Source organism: Armigeres subalbatus, chromosome 3, assembly GCF_024139115.2.
Source record: "Armigeres subalbatus isolate Guangzhou_Male chromosome 3, GZ_Asu_2, whole genome shotgun sequence".
Classification (NCBI taxonomy): domain Eukaryota; kingdom Metazoa; phylum Arthropoda; class Insecta; order Diptera; family Culicidae; genus Armigeres; species Armigeres subalbatus.
The window spans coordinates 191,986,655-191,998,647 of NC_085141.1; the positions used below are offsets into that span (position 1 = coordinate 191,986,655).

The window sequence follows — 11,993 nt, forward strand, 5'->3', positions numbered from 1 at the left end:
AAATGCGTAAAATTATCGGTCGCTATGGGCTGACTGGGCGGCAACAGGTCTGTCGATCCGGCAATTATCCGACGGCCAACGTTGCCGTGTGGTGTTTGCTACCTGGCCTGGAAGAAACCACACCTGCTGCTGCTTGATGAACCTACCAATCACTTGGAATGGAAACGATCGATGCGCTTGCCGAAGCCATCAACGACTTCGAGGGTGGTTTGGTGTTAGTTAGTCACGATTTCGACTTATCAATCAGGTTAGTAATGCCATTTATGTTCTAATAAATAAAATAGGGATTTCATTTCACTTAACCGAACGCTAATAATTGTTATATTAATGTTATTTTGGCAAAATTATTATTCTGGTATTCAGTGTCACGTCGTTCTTAAAATAAGTTACATTTTCTTTCCTTTTCCAGGTTGCTAACGAAATTTGGATTTGCGAACATGGAACGGTCACCAAGTGGAAAGGCAACATTCTGGACTACAAGGAACATTTGAAGAAAAATATAGATAAGGAGGCAGCCAAGTAAAAAGAAGGCGCATCTATGGAGCGTTAAGGATCAAACCGATATAGTAACCGAATAATAAATACTACAATTAAATAGCATAACAATATCCTAACTTATGCGCTATAGGCAAACAAATCTGCATCTGCAAAGCACTATAAGTATTTAGCCAAATCATAAAATGAGATAATCGAACATTTAAATTGATCCACCCCAATTCCAATTCAACAAAGCCTACACTTACTAAAACACCTCTCTACTTAGCTCAAATGAATAATGTGGAAAACGTTCTCTAGGATCTGGTAAACCATTTTTTTGAAAATCAGTATGACTAAATTTCTATTCTAACAAATGGACACGGTTTGAAAATAAAAGTCTGTCTTTTATTTAAATAGAAGCGTGACTGATGTAAATGCCTAACGTAAAATATCAGAATGTGAATTTCAGTTGGTAAGAAGCAGCAACGGATCATCTACGAATAACGTACCATTTTACAGAGGAAAGTAGTGTCGCAGTTGTGAACAAACATGCATTGGTCGGCGCGGAATGATTATAACAAAGCGATCGAAATTCATCTAAAATACTACGTTATTTGTCGATGGCCCTAGGTAGGTTATTGTTGCACGAAAATTATGACAATTCTCGCAATGACAAAAATTGTACATTTGGTAATGTTTTTGTTATTGCACTTTCTTATCTTATCCAGGAATAAAAAAACAATAAAAAGAAGCATGTAGACAGCCTCACACCATCTAGGCAAAATATTTAGATATTATTTCATCCGAATTCAATACTACTACTCCTGTACCAACCAACAGGAGTTCCAAAGTATGCCGAAACCATTCCCCACAGGTCAGTCATCAACACCCAGGAGTTCGCCCATAAGCTGTTGGAATCAGGACACATCGAAGAAGAGGACATAGTGGTATCATTCGACGTAGCTGCATTGTTCCCTAGCGTTTCAGTGAAAGATGCTCTGAATCTTCTAGAAGATTGGCTGCTAACACAAAGGACGGAAACAACATGACGAGGAAAGGTGAAGTACCTAAATCTGCAAGGCTATGCATGACGGAGAACTACTTCGCATTTCGTGACAACTACTACAAACAGACGAAAGGAGCACCAATAAGAAATCCGCTATCACCGTTTTTGTGCGAACTGTTCATGGCGAATCTGGAACAACCTTCAAGAACAAGGAATACTACCCGAGAAGTGGTAAAGATAAGTCGACGACATTTTCAGCACCATCAACCGAAAGGATCTACCCAGGATTTTGGAAGCGATAAACAACGTGCATAAGGACATCAAATTTACCTTCGAAGAGGAAAAAGAAGGTAAACTACCTTTCTTGGATCTACTAGTCATCAGGAAGCAAATACAAAATTGAGCCTCCAAATCTACAGAAAGCCCACGAACACCATGAGAGTCATCATATACAGCGAACCATTCGTACCAACATAAGTTGTTCGCAATGTGAAAAAAATCTATGTAGGCCAAACAAAAATATCATTAGATATAAGGTTCAAGGAACACATGGAGTGAGTAAGGCGAAAGAGAAAACGATAAGGGATTACATTACGAATTTAGATCTAAGGTAGCAGAGCATGTGTATAAGGAAAATCACCAATTACGGCATCAAATATTTCTGGAAAAGTAACTATTTTCAACTATTTTGAAACTATTGACTAGGTTTCGATAAGAGCATCGTCGCGGAATGGAAAAAATATTGAAAAATTTGAAGCTTTATCCATCGGAAGATGCTTTATTCATGACGGACATAAAATGACGGATATCGAAAAAATGACCACTTAGTAATTTTTGACCCGAAAGCTGTTCGCAAATTCTTAGTGACTTCAATTCGCTCTGAATTCGAAAGAGTGTCGCAGTGATGCAATTGGGTAATAGTTATTAAGCAGGATGGACACAGGGATTGAGAATCTAAATATATTCACAAGGCTTATTTTAAAACTTTTAAAATTATTACACTCACACCACATCTCTAAACGTTTGCCAATTGCGTTTCTCATGTCCAACATTTGAAACAACAGTTGTAGATGTTTACATGTTTTGGATATCAGCCTCAATATCTGTTATCTGTGTCTACACCTTATCGATTGAAAACCGTTGAGTATTGAGATTCATCTTTTCAACAAAAGTTTGATATTTTCATCCAATCCTACACAATTTTAAATACATGACCTGTTGTTTCGGGAAACTTTGTAAAATAGTGAAACTCTTCGAATTATGTTGATTTGTCCATGAAACACTTTGCCTTGTCTTTGACATAAGTATCATTAAACACACATAACATTTTTTTTTTAAAATGGAAAAATTTGAATCTCTGCTTGATACCTACTGCAAAAGACTTTGGAAGTGGAATATTTATTACGTAGGGGATCTCTCTAGATTTTTTAAAGAATTATCGATTTATCAGAATCAGACTGTATATGGAATCACATTATTTGTTAAATGTTCAAACATATTATTTTGTCTGTGATATTATGTTTGAACATTTCACCAAATAATGTGATGTCCATGATAGCCAGATTCTGATTTTGATGAAACCCTATTAGGCGATGCGCGGAATTAGGGAGGTCACGTTTAATCGTTTATTTTAATCACTAATAATTGAATGATTCGTAAATATTATAACAAATTGTACATTTATAGAAAGTTCTTGGATAAAGATTCTTTGCAGCCTGCCCAGCCGCCCAGGATTGAGATCTTGTACGTTTGCCCTATGTTCCTCCAACGGTGCTTATAAATAGATTTAAGATGGGAATCCGATATCCTCTGCCATGAAAAATATAGTCACCAGAATGCCTCAGTTGCCACCTATTTTACTTCATTTCGAAAACTAGTTTTGGAAACAGTTAAAGTTTAGTTTTTTTTCATAATTAACTGATGCTTGTATGGAAAAACTTTAACTGTAACTGCAACAACTGGTTTAGAGAAATGAAGATTTTAAAATAGGTAAGCAAAGCTTGGGAAATCTCAGTATCTAGACGGAATTTCTTTCAAAAAATTACAGCTGGCAACTATTTCATTAAATCGCATATAATCTAGGACTAATACACAATGAATACCACATAAACAATGTTGATTCTAACAAAAGGATCTAATTATGTAAAAAAACAATGTATCGATTGTTGGTCGACATGCCATCAAAAGCCGTGTTCAGTATTCAACCTTTCTTGGTCGACCTCTGCGTCGACCTTTCGTGTGAGACTCATCTTCAAATAAAAGTAAATAAATTAGTCAACATGGACAAATTTCGATAACGTCAAACCAACTTACCGTCTTCTTCCGCTATCGGTTCCAATTTCGATTTCTTAGCAGGGCTATCCGCAACATCCGTATCCACACTTCGGCATCGCTGGTTTCACGTTTCGAACCCGACGATCTCGTAGATCTGCCACTGGCAGTCGGCTTTGCCTACGATCACTGGTCGTTGATTTACCCTTCGATTGATGACTGATTTTGGAACGCGAAGATCTCTTCGATGCATGACTCGCGTTCGAAACGACAGATTCTGACTCACGTCCGCTTCTTCCTGTGACATCGAATAGCCCGCGTCTTCAGCGGAAGTGTTCAATTTACGAACCATGTCCAGTGATTTCTATGATGGCCGATTGGTGGCGAGTGAGGCGCCGATTCGTCGAGTACTCTGCAAACGATTCTTCATCCACTTTATTAGAGGAAGATTTCGAAGGTTTCGGAGAAGCAATGTCGGTCGCCTCCTCGGATATTGTTGGTTGTAGAGCAAGTGGCAGTTTCCTTGCCGTGATCGACCGACGAGTGCTTCTACGGCTACCAGTGCTGGCGTTGAGATTTCGACCTGATCGTCCACAATGCTATCGTTTTGCTACGTCGGGCGACACATTTTAGACTCCGTTGAATCGGTTTCGATGTGCGACGAGTTCGACGAGAAGAGGTGCTTGTTAGCAGTTCCTTCACAAGGAGGACGCCCTCGTAGCTCGCCTGTGTGAGTGCCATATCAGGTGTTGCAATGTTTGCCATCGAGGAATGCTTTTGGATTTTGCTAAGGGAGTTTCGGCGATCTCCTTCGGGAGCAACGATGATGCTCTGGTGATACGCTTCGTTGGAGTATCTTCGAGTTGTTCCGCAGACATTCGTCGCGTCTTGATTGTGCTACGAGGCGTTGATATTTCTGCATTTCCGGTAGAAATTCTTCTTGACTTTTGACTGGAGTGCTGATTTCAGTATTTGTTGGTTCGTTCAACTGTTTTGAGATGCTGTCAGCGACCTGCCGGCGACACATCAGCGTCTATTTCAGTTTTATGGTTTCCTTGGAACATTGTGGGTTTCATTAGTAGTGGGTGGTTCAAGTGCATTATCCGGCACTGAGCGCTCTTTACCAGACTTAGTCGGCATCATGCAGAACTGGTACCTCCATAGGATCTTCAACATTTGCAGCAAGGTGCAGGACTGACTACCGATTGGTGCTTCCCTTATAATCGGTTCTTCCACTCAGCTCCTTCGATTCGGATATCTCTTCATCGGGATGCAGGCGTTCGACGGACTGTCCGGTAGATAAATTTAGTGCCGCTGAATCATCACTCTCATCGCTCTTACTATTTTTTCGGTTGCTTCGAGCAACATCGGGCTTTACGGAGAGATTCATGGCAGGAACTTCTACCTCATAGCATTTTCGGTGGTCCAAGGAACTTATCTTCTTTTGTGTGCCTTAATGGCTCGTCCTATTGGGAGATACTAACTTGATGTCGGCACCAGTTGCGGATTGATCCTGCCGTTCATTACCAGCCGGAACGGATAGATCCCTAGCCCTACCTGTTGAAGATTCTGGTGCTGGTTCCGTACTTCGACTTCTTCGACAGCTTCTTGCTGTACGGATAAATCCTCCGCTTGATGGCCTTTGTTGCTGTCATTTTCTCATCATCACTGTTCTGAACAGATGCTTCTCCTTGCGGAGGCTGTTCTTGAGCTTTCGTTCGCTATCCGTATGGAAGTGGATGATGTAGTAGTTGAAACCTGAACATCGCTTGAACTTATTTTCACCACTCCTTGATCCATCAAATGTTCTGGAACTGTATCGTAGAAATCTGCAACCTTCTATTATCTGCTGATGACTGAAATCGGGGTACGCTGGTTCAACCACAACACCATGATCATCGCTGGCAGCCTGCTGCTCTGTCATCTCCTTCCCATCCGAAGACGACGATGACGATGGCGATGATGATTCGCCGTCAGTGTCGATATTGGCATTTCTATTGTCATCACTCTCGATCCACTTGAAATATTAATCACTTCCTCTACTCCGAGCTATCAGATTCCTCACTGCTGCTAACATCATCATCTTCCTGAATTTCGTCTCGTCGATTCCATTTCTACATCCTCCTCAGCGGATGCTTCTTCTAATGAGATCAATCTCATCTTCCTCTTCGTCTTGCAACCTATAAAGAGAAAAATATCAGAGTCAAATATGCCATCCTAATACCATCAATGTTTTATTGACATGTTCATACTCACTCTTCACTGGACTCGTTTTGTTCATCTTGTTCCGCGATTACTTCCTGTACGTCATCATCATCGTCTTCATCCAATATAACGGCTTACTATCCAACACTGGAATCACCACACCCTGCTCTGTTTCAGGAGCAAGATTTTCTACGCTTCCACATTTACTGCTGATTTAACACATGTCTCCCTCCCGGATCCCTTCTACTAATGGATTCATTTAGCACTGGTTCATCACGTGACACCTCTTCTTTATCTTCTGGCTCTTGAATCTGTTTCCATCTCAACAACCATTTCTGCTGCAGTTTCGGCGACTTCGGTTGCTCCTGCTTCCAATTCTGCGACAAGCGCTCTCCGGGCGTTCGCCTCTAGTACCATTCGTTCCAAAGATTTTCCCGCCATGGATACCGTTGCAAAATCGGAGGCATGGTGCAATGGGATTCATCCGCCCTCTGCAGACTCCATGGATTCATCTAACTGACTATCGGCCTGTTTACTGAAGAGTCATCGTCAACATCTTCAATGATAATGGCGATATTGTTCTCAACGGAGTTACGGAACGCGATCGACTGTGAATCGAACGACGGCCTTTCGGTCCTGCGGAGGCTATTCTTTATGTCCAAACAGGTTTCATCATCGAGTGTAGCTACGAAACTTCTGGCGAGAAGAATCATCGTTTGAAACCATGGAGTCATTTTGAAGTTGAGGAGAGGCGGTAAAGCTCGGCTCTGCTTTCACTCCGCTGGTGACTCCGGAAGGTCAAACCTTAGAATCTTCTCTTCGGCATCACTTATACGATGCGTTGAAGGTAGACTGATGGGTGTAGGGAAAGCTTTTCCGGTTGAAGAAACTTTGAACCGAGGCGGTAGATTTTAGAATACCATGCGGCGTGTAGGAACTTACGCTTTCTGGTGAAGGTGGATTGTACAGACATCTTTGAACAATCGAGTCGTTAAATGTGCTGACGGTGAACGACTGAACGATTTAGTGGAAGAGTTCTCTGAATTGCCGCTGCTGAACTTGAACCAAGGTTTCATGGGTCTGAATTCCGTAAGCACGCTTTTCGGCGCTACAAACGAAGTATTGTATTGGTTGTCTGATTCCATTTTGCGTCGTTGGTGGTTTCTCATAATCAACAAAAATTTCAGCAGCTCTTTCTTTTTCCCGGAATATTGTCTTCATCCAACTTTCTCTTAGAAACTTTCATCGAGTCTTATTGGGTAGCACGTTACTACTTTTAGTTTGTGCATGGAACTGGAACATCCCTAGACCTGGTTTTCTAGGAATGGTTGTGTATGTTCCAAAGACAGCAGCTTGATCGCTACGATGGATTTATGGTAACTTGATTGCGGAAGTCGGCTCGACTTCGTATCAATCGGGAGCTCAGTGGTTCAGCGGAGGGAGCTTTCATTGGGCGGAGATCTTTTGCTCGGCATATGCCAGATAGGACAAATGTTGGTCGTCGGTTCCAGAGCTGCATGGTATAGAGTGAGAGCTTCTTTTGGTGCTTCCAAATTGTACTCCGTAGAACGTTTTCTGCCCAGCCTATCAACCATGTTACCGCCTCGACGAAGTCCAACTTCTGCAGCAGATGAATGAAATGTACATTGTCGCATGGCTGGCGAGTTGAGGTCAGTATTCCTCAGAGTAGAATTTCTTCGTCCGACATAGCCAAATCGAGCAAAACCTCGTATTTTAATGAACGTAGAGTGCCTTCAAAAAGCATTTCAGTAATTTTTATCGTGTTTGGAACGTTGAAGTTTGAATGCTTCCGAGATGAGATTGTTCTCCAGCAAAGTTCTAAGCTCAAGAAATGACGAGATCGGCATTCCAGGTACTCGCAATGCACGTAGCGCCAAATGCGGAGAGTCGTATCGCAGTAAAGCAGAGATGAGAAACTCTCGTTGCCAGTGAGGAAATTGTTCACTTTGTGACATCGGAGACAACAGTTCCTCGATGGCACCCTGAAACGAGCGACGATCAACACATGTAAACTATGTAGAACGGGGGGATACTTACATCGATGTGACCATGATCCAGAAACCAGAATGCTTGAGTGCGCTTTATCAACGCTGAGCTTAATTTGAACACCGTAGGGAATTTAATCAAATTCTGGACGATACCACTGTATCTGGAAATAAAATAGTAGACGAGAAATAAAACTGAGCAATGGATGTTTCAGGAAATAATTCGTGTTATTTTTGTATCCCTGTGGTACTAAGGTTCACCACAGTGATTTACTGCTTGTTCGATAATATCGTTTTATCCCAGAGAGAAGGCTAATACGCCTACCCATTCATTCAATATGACGTACAATGGATTTGTTTTAAGTCCGCCTAATTCATGATAACAAAACTTCGGAAGTATCGACGTGCTATTTTTCGTCATAAGGAAGCCATACAAACACAAAGACTCGATGTACCTCAACTAATTGCAAGTTTTCGCCAAGAGAAGGTAATTGCCGATAATTAGCACTAACTGCGTATGAACCAATCACCCATAATGAGCGCTGAATTCGGTATATACCCACAAACTGGGTACCAAAACCGAAGTACCAAAAACGATGTTGGGTAGAGTGCCATTGGGGGAAGCCCATATGGTATAATGCCATTTGGCATATAACGAAATAGATTCTCAAGGGCCATTTGGCATAAATACCATTTGACATAACGACCATTTGACATAATGTGTTGGGTATCTCAAGACCATTTTGATATAAAATAGTCAAAATCAAATGAGGACCATGTGGTCAAACGAACTTTTATAAATTGTTGAAAAAGTATTAAATTCGTTGGCAGGTAGTTTTAATAATCACGAAAATGTAAGCGAAGGTTTTGTCTTGTGCAGGGTTTGAATTCAAGGAGAATGAGAAAATCTCTCACTTCAAGCTCTATCTGGAATAAAGGCGAATGTCGCAAGAGATTCTTTCGTCGACTTCCCTCTTTTATAGTGACAAGCAGCGGATTCTTTGTGGTTTATCACCTCAGCACGATAGAAAACAATGCGAACTTGCATTCTGAGGTGATAAACTGCAAAGCAATCCTCTGCTTGTCACTTTTATTTAAAGAGGAAGTCGACGATAGAGCTTGACTTATCATGTCTGTATACACTCTCGATATGTAGCATACCGTATAAGACATGTTTCAGTAGCTTTACGATAATGAACTGATTCGGGGCTACCCATGATAAATGTATTTTAATAAGCCCCAATTGTGGTGGCAACGGTTCTGATGATGCATTTCAACTTGTTTTACAAGCTTGCGAGAAAACATGGTCCCCAACATGAAATGAGCGAGAACAACGTTTTATCAAACCCCATGGGTGGGGCCGCCTATCCGAATCAGTTTTTTTGTTTGTGTTGTCTGTCATAGAAGTGACAGACGCCTAAGAGTGCTAAGACCGTTCACGGTCCATCTCGCCACTGTTATTCTTCTGTTGAAGTTTGAGTTGTTGATATGTTCTTCGTCGTCTGGTGTGCTACGTCTATATCTGTGTTTTAATCCTTTTCAGGAACTGAACTATCTGTTTCATTTCGACTTCTTCATTGTTTTTCAGGATGCTTTCGAGTGGTTTGCAATATTCCAGTGCTGGGTATTCGATTATCTCAATGTTGTATCGAGGGCAGGTATATAGTATATGCTCAAATCTTCTTTTTCATTGCAGTAATCACATTCTTCTTCGTCTTCCCATCCCCATTTGTATCTTCTCTCTTAGTGAGCGTATGTCCTGTTCTTATTCTGTTCAGCATACGTTTTTCGTCCGACGTCAGTATTAGTCCTTTTGACCAAATAGTTTTTCCAGGTTCCTCCATTATTTTAAAGTGTTTTGCCCTTCTCCGCAGATGTAATTTTATATTTCGTTTTCCAGGTTTCCATACTTCTTCCTTTGCCAATGCTATGACGTCTGATAGAACCAAGGCGGTGAAGTCCGTTTGAGGTCCATATGTAGTTGAGACGCTATTTCATCGGCATTTTCGTTACTCTATCCCTTGATGACTGGGAATCCATTGTATTTTTATGATTGGATTTTCTCTTTTCTCAGCTCTTTAGTTATGTTCCAGGCAATGAATTTTTTGTATTTTAGATCTGTTTTGTAGTATCGAACAAGCGCTTTTGGAGTCTGTAAAGATGATGCTTTCCTCTATCCTTCGTCCTTGATCGTTTTAATGGCCTTTTGTATCCCTAACAATTCTGCGTTGGTAATGGTAAATTATTGCTAATTTTGTCCTTCTTCCGTATTCCTCCTATATTGTCTGTTAGGCCTACTGCTATCCCTGCTTCAGTTTTCGACGCATCCGTGTAGATTTCAGCATAGTCGTTGTATTTAAGTTCTTCATGTGTGAAGGGTTGTTTCCAAATGATCGGCTCAATTGAATCATTTGTTTGAGAAACTGCATAGTCCATTTTACACTATTTCGAGAAAACAAAAAAACTGGTTTTGAACAAATTTGCACCGAATCTTTCGATTTCTTCGATACAGATAAATAGTTTGTGGCAAACTCAACATCCTGGGCACTTTCAGTGCAAAAATGTAAGCAGTGCTCCACAATTGCTTTTCAAAGTACGTGGACATATGTAGTTTCTCAAACAAACGAAAAAATTCTCATACATTCCTGAACAAATTTTTTTTTTCGTTTTTTTTGCTAGAATATGTATTTTTGGACGAGGATTCAAAATATATAACAATCTCATTTTAGCCAAAAATGTCACATATGCAGTTTCTCGAACAAACGGTTCAATTATTCTTGCTTTGTTGATCTGGCTTTTGGCTCAATCCGAAGGCTATAGTGGATATCCGTATACTGTTTTCTACATCGATATGCCATATTTTCTTCCTTTGGGTATATTTGATGTACCACATCCATGTGTTTTGTTGCTATAGCTGTTAGGTACGATCCGTTACTGCTTCTAGCCTTAGAGCTTCTCTATGTATGTTGGATCTGGTTTCTGTGGTAAAGCTTTTAACTATCTCCTCAAAGTGAGTAACTCTATCCTTTTCTCATCGGTAGTTGTCCGTTTCTGCATGGATGAATGTATTGGCGTGGTTTTAAGGTAGCCCATAGCACATCTCAGGTAAGCGTTCTGTACCGTCTGTAGCTTTTGTATTTTGTACTCGCTGCTCCACCGTATACTTGTGCTCCATATTCTAACTTACTCCTTATTATCGCATTTCCTATTTAACTAATGTTTCAGAATTTGCTTATGTGTTTTATTTCCTAACAGTAACTTATTATTTGTGGGCAGCAGGGACTATGTCCAAGGGCTTGACGATCCCTCCCCAGGCCATCTGCGAGTTGTGGGGCTTGCCTAGGATGTGGTGGGGTTTGACAGTGAGCCCTGTTAAACCTCTATAAAAAGCAGCATGTATCCGCAAGTAGGCTCCACCAAAGCGACCGTGTGCCGCTCAAAGCGCACAAGCCCAAGTCCTGGTGTTAGGTGGACGCTAAACAGCCCTGACACGACGGCCCTCCGACGAGACAGGAGGTTGCTGCAGGCCCAATAAGCCGCTGGAAACCAATCTTACGAACAATATAAGAGATAATGCGACTCGATATAATCGGCAAAGACCTAGGCGACGAATACAGGATCACGATTGGAAGCTTGGAACATGGAATTGCAAGTCGGTAGGCTCAGGTTGCGACAGGATGATCTACGATGAATTACATCCCGCAACTTCGACGTCGTGGCGCTGCAGGAGATTTGCTGGACAGGACAGAAAGTGGAAAAGCGGGCATCGAGCGGCTACCTTCCCAAACTGTGGCACCACCAACGAGCTGGGAGCCGGCTTCATAGTGCTGGGGAAGATGCCCCAACGCGTGATTTGGTGGCAGCCAATCAACGCAATGATGTGCAAGCAGAGATTAAAGGCCGTTTCTTCAACTATAGCATCATCAACGTGCACTGCCCACACGAAGGGAGACCCGACGACGAGAAAGAAGCGTAGACCGGTCATCGGACCGATAGTCTGCCACCGTAGTCGATAATGGCGTAACTAC

At 41.5% G+C, this 11,993-nt stretch overlaps 1 protein-coding gene and 1 pseudogene across 2 annotated transcripts in view; one reads left to right on the forward strand and one right to left on the reverse strand.

Moving 5' to 3' along the window:
* Positions 1-11,993, forward strand: part of LOC134220757 (ATP-binding cassette sub-family F member 2) — a 49,046-nt gene that overhangs the window by 23,287 nt on the left and 13,766 nt on the right. The gene's annotated exons all lie outside the window — the stretch shown is intronic.
* LOC134219227 (protein ELYS-like) overlaps positions 3,677-11,993 on the reverse strand; it is a 16,909-nt pseudogene continuing 8,592 nt past the window's right edge.